We start from the raw sequence: 6,000 nt of genomic DNA on the forward strand, positions 1-6,000 counted from the left end.
GCGCAAACAGGTCCAGGACAAAAAAATATGCCCAGTTTTTATGTACATTTTGACGAAGTTCCATGTTATATTAATTGTTTACCTGTTTATTTTCTATTGCATATATCATTTAAGAAAAGAAAATGATGGGAATGAGTTTCCCAGGCATCTGATGTGATGGTTTAGTAGTTACACTTGTGTGAGTTGTTGTTTATTTTGTTTCTTTTAGCGTGAATTTTTTTTTTTTTTTTTTTTTTTTTCATTGTTCTTGCCTACTTTTTAGAAATGAGTTGGGCATTACTTTCTTAATCGTCTGCACTAAATATAAAATAATGTCAATTGTGATAATTGAGAAAAAATACAGAAAAAAAATTTACAAAAAAAAAAAGAAGCTTCCAGGGCTTAAAAGAGCGAAGGGAAACATGATTGCACGGATATTTTTTTTTTTTTTTGTCACAAAAACCTTGTTTAGAGCAGCCTGGCATCTAATCAGCAAGATTGGCTGTGTGTGTAAGATAATGACGAAATTGCACCCTTTTTAAAGAAAGAAAAAAAAAGAGAAAAAGAATTTCGAGCAATAGTTTGGGCAGTCTGTTTTGTTCTCGTGTTGTGTGTGTAATTTAGTTTTTTGGTACAACGTTGGAGAAGACGCGGGAGAAGCGAACAAACCGAATCGATTAGATACGAGAGTTAGGGCGGACGCACCTGAGTATGGGAGATTTGATGTTTGTATATTGTATAGTTTTATTAATTACACTGATTTTAAAGCTGCCCTATTTTATAATGCAGGACTTTTGTAACATTGATTAAATGAGGAAAAACTAGTGTTGTGAATTTTCTGATTGTTTGTATTAAGGCCACATAAATAGAACTGGTTTTGTTTGTCTGGGGAACTGGATTTAAGTTGAAAACTTCCTGTTTCCTATTTTTTTTTTTTTTGCTTTCCTTTTTGTATGTATTTAAGGACTTATTTCTTCTTTCGATGGTATAGAAGTACTCCTATACTTGAAAAGTGTAGGATGCCGAGGTGAAAACCCCATTGTAAATGGATGTTACAAGTATGCTGTATGTTTTGAAGGTTATTTGTTGCATCAGTGTTGATGAAGCTAAATCTAGATAATTCTGAGGATGTTGGTAAGAAGAGAGCGTTTTTATGCATTTTAAAATTAGTTTTAGGCAGAAGACAATGACATAGACAGCCAAAGGATGCCCCTATTATAAATGCATCTAGGCATCTTTTTGTGTTCACCATTCCATGCAGGAAAATAAACCGCTTGATATGCAACATGATTCTTTTTTCTTTTCAACTTCTTCATCTTTCTTCCACCGCCCACCAGCGCACGCACATACACACACACACACAAAGACACTCGAGCGGCGTTACATGACGGGAAGGTTGGTCACAACGAGGCGTCGATAAAGCCATTCCTCACTCGATTTTACATTGCCCCTCTCATTGACCATAACTCACACGAAGATCGCTTGATGGTTGTTTAAAACACTAAAAAGAAGAAGAACTTTGACTTTAGTTCACGATAAATGGACGAGGTTCAGAGTCAAACAATTTTCCATCCCATTTAATCGCTTTTCAAGTTGGTTTTTAGGTTATACTGTCTCGTTTTGTTTACACACATTTTGTAAAATAATAGTCATTTGTGGCATTTTAAACACAATCTGAATATTTCCAAACTCAATGTGATGAACATGAAACGTTCTACATTTCCACAATCAATGACCCTTTTAGTGGTATGTTAACATTTTCCATTCAATAACATCAACGCTAGTCCTGAAACAGGGTTGAATAAAGGTCCCGCAGGCCTTTGTCATTTTTATGTCCCCATTTTTGTGGGCATTGCATCACTAACTTTCATTTGTTCGTTTGAAGCGGGAACAGAGAACTGGATGGTTTAAGGCAGGAATACGGCTTTATATCAGGGTAAGACATTTCAAAATGTGAAAAGCCAAAAAACACAACTAAATGAAGTATACGCCCATTCACTGCTCTGGAAAACTACAGGTTTGACTACAGGTAGAATGCTACTTTTTTTTATTATGCTTAACTCTTTACAAACCCATATTTCACTCTGGGGTTCGATTGGCCCTATTAAAAAAAAAAAGGATCTGAAGAACGGGGCCCGATGAGGACCTTAAAGGGCCTGGGATGACATAAACATGTTGTCAGCTTCATCATACCATGTATTTAACCCCATCATGCATCAGTGGCAGGTGGCTTAACTGCACCAAACGGTATCATCACAAGGTGCTAAATCTCGCTAAAGTGGAGGCTAACTGGAAACGAGCCTGCTTTCTGATAGCATAGCAGTGTAATCCGCATGACAACTATGCACTGACGACACGCTAATCTAATCAGTCTGGTACTTGCACCTTTGCCTTCCTCTTTTTTTAAAAACTTGTATCGAAATCAAAGGAATAATGAAACTTAAAGCAAACCAGCATTTTACCTGATGTATTTAAAAAGATCAAATGTAGTGCCTGTGAAAAACTATTATATCGCTCTCTCTGAATATCAAACCAGTTAACAGTTTGTAATCATTTCCGTTTTCTCGACACCAGTAGCCTTTTCTGATTCTAGCTGTTCAGTAACCACACACTATAAACTGCATGCGCCTCCATTACCAACTGATATAAACATGACTCGATGATCTAACCCAGCTCTGCTAGTCGTCTTCTCAAAACTTCATTCCGTTTACGTGTTCCAAACCAGTTCGTCCTATAGTATTATTGCATACTGAAGTCAAGGAAGTGATGTACACCAACTAAAATTTGGCGTCCACTTAAATTTTAGGTTTTCCAGGTCCATGTCCTGCTGTAGCCCTCAGTGTATCCATTATCTCCAACAACAATCATGAAGGTCTGTGTTTCCTGGGGTTCCCACACTCGACAATCGATACTTGCTGTAGGTGCAATTCACAATGTCTCTCAAGTTCTGGAGTTAAAAACGAAAGACTCTTTGGTGGGGATGAGAATCGTTAAGAATTGAATGATCCCGACTACTTAATGGTTCCTTTAATGATTCTTTTAGTAAAAAAGATTTGGCCTTCATACTATGCAACAATACTAAATACAAATTAGGTAAAACATTTAATTAATTTAGTATTTTATAAAATATTAGACAAAATGCATGTGTATCTTTAACAACAATCTCGTGAACCATCAGTTGGCAACTACCGATTTAATTATCACAGTTGTAAGCTGTATGTTTCATTCAATGAGTCGTTTGTTAGCAAATCAGAGTAGCCTCCACTATTTGTGATGTTTTTGGTTCACAAAAAAATAACCGTTTAATTTGACGAATTCTTTAGGGAATTGGACTACACTGACGTTGAGCTGTATGATTTCGATCTGCTAAAAAGACGTGACTCAAAGAGTCATTCATTCAACAATCAGAGTACACTATTTGTGCAGTTTTCGATTCACTAAAAAGAATCGTAAGTCATTCTTTCGGTTGACTTAACTTAAAGGAGAACTCCGGCGCAAAATCAACCTTTGGTCTAATTACACATTGTTACCTAGTCAACCGTTATCTGAGATTTGTTTTCATGATTATCGAATGTAAATAGTTTTATCTCTAAAAACAGTTTAGCCTATAAAGCTAGTATAACGCTAGTATATTGGGCATAGTGTAATGACAAATAAAAATCGCTTGTTAATACCACTAAAAAGGCTGAAAATAGCCCCACACTACCACGGTAGCATAATGAGGCTCCCTACCTTCAAACCGAAGCATTGAGAACATTGTCAGTGTCCAGACAGTTTAATAAGAAGATATTTTATACATACAGTCAACTTCGCGTATACAGGCAGAAGCCATCTTTGAAAAACAGTCTCTACCAGTCGATCTACGAACTACCGTTTATGCTACCGTGGTAGTGTGGGGCTATTTTGAGCCTTGTTAGTGGTATTAACCAGCGATTTTTATTTGTCATTGATCTATGCCCAATATACTAGCATTATACTAGCTTTATAGGCTAAACTGTTTTTAGAGATAAAACTATTTACATTCGATAATCATGAAAACAAATGTCAGAGAACGGTTGACTAGGTAACAATGTGTAATTAGACCAAAGGTTCATTTTGCGCCGGAGTTCTCCTTTAGGAAAAGTGAGGAAACGATAATAAACTTCATGCGTAATTGAAAAAAACTTGACAATTCCACACAACTTAATTTTTTTTTAAATACGCATAGTTTATTTACTTAATAAGTTTCCTCGATTTTTTTAAGTTAAGTCAACTGATCACTTTTTATTGTGTGGTTGATCTGTAAAGACTAAAAAGAACCACGCATTTGACAGTCTAACTCACTCTGGGCCTCGTGATCCACTTTCGTGGAGAGTTTACCTCCAACCATGATTAAACTCAACTTAACTAGCAACTTTCTAGTAATCGTGAAGACCTTGTTTGATGAGCGTTGGAGCAAAACTCTCCAGGAAAGTGGATCTCGAGGGCCAGAGTTGAGAACTGGTTTGCGTATTGTTGCAGTACCGCTGAATAAGTAGTGCAGAAACTGTCCAAGTATGTCAGCAGAAGAATTCACGCGCGAGAACCGTTACCGGGAACCGATTGAGTTTAGGAAGGCCCTGTAAAAGAGACATTTGACTTGGAGAAAACTAAAAGGTAGGGTTCAAACTTCAGGGAGAGTGTTGAGATTTGAAAATAACACGAAATGTGAGCATAGTTTGTGTATCTACAACATTCACGGCCATCAAATCCAACCTAGGACATGAGGTCTTCTAGTTGCCAATAATGGTTATAAACAATTAAAGTGTTTTCTCTTTGTTGGTATTGATTATCAAATATCTTAATAAGGTGGTTTTGAATTGTAAAACCACATTTTTGGAAACGGATGTGCTGTGTGTGTGTAAAGTCCGAGGACTAACGCTTCTGAACGCGTCGGATTCTGTTCAAAATGAACCAGCACTGCGGCCCTAATCGTAAAGAAGACAATCCCGGTGGTAACCGTGAAAGATTACTCATAAATCACTGATGTGATGTTACCAGACCCCTTCAACCAGCTCCACCACTCCAAATCTTCATGTCCATCATCATCATCATCATCCTTCGTATATCCAACCCGACCTCATGAGAAAAAAAACGTGACTATTTTACGAAGTGGCAATGTTGTATCAATTCGGTCTGATTTGAATCGTACAAAAACGCATGATTTGTTTCGTATGAAAATGTACGATTTTTTAGAACAATTAAGAAGGTCCACCCCTAAACCTAAAAGCCAGTGGGGAGTAAGCATATCGTACAAAAACTTACGAATAACACATGAATCTTACGAATAACACACCAAATTCGCCAAAGCGTAAATTAGTTACAAACTGCCATGAGAATGTTGGTAGGCCTATATCATATACAGCTCCATCTCACACCGCAGAATCACCGTATACGTACTACGTTTTTAGATACAATGTAAAGTAAAATGTAAAAAAAAAATAAAACCTTGTGCCTCTAATACATTTCCTGAAGAAAAATTCACGTTGTATTGGTACCAGCTCCATTAACTAGTTCCATGGAGCTTCTGTATTTGAGCTGTGAATAATTTTGTTTGCTTTTGGGTTCTTTCTCTGAACTTTTCACCTTGTTTTCTGTGTGTAGTGCCATGCCTCTTTCTCTTGGAGCCATTAGTGTCCACCTCCATCGACTCAATTACTATAAGCAAGATGTGCATTTCCTATGCAACGACAAATGAGAGAAGAAGAAAAAAACTGAAATAAAAGACGCTAATGCTGTACACCTCCATGTCTGGTTTCATTTCTTCGCAGGTTCCAAACCATCGCCGTCAAAACCGCCTTATACGAGGTATCCAGAATGAGTTACTGATGTGGATGGTTTGATGAGTACAAAGTGTGCAGTGTGTTGGGAGGCTTTAAGAGATGTTGTGTGTAATCCAGGCACTTTGTGGTTAGTTTGCTGATGCCAGCTGTCTGAGCGCAGATGGAGGCCTGGGCCGCACTGCCGGCGTTCTCTCTCAGATGCCGGTGTCTCGTGTTCATG

This window comes from Rhinichthys klamathensis, unplaced genomic scaffold (genome assembly GCF_029890125.1).
Source record: "Rhinichthys klamathensis goyatoka isolate OS25496 unplaced genomic scaffold, OSU_Roscu_1.1 h1tg000127l_1, whole genome shotgun sequence".
Taxonomy (NCBI): Eukaryota; Metazoa; Chordata; class Actinopteri; order Cypriniformes; family Leuciscidae; genus Rhinichthys; species Rhinichthys klamathensis.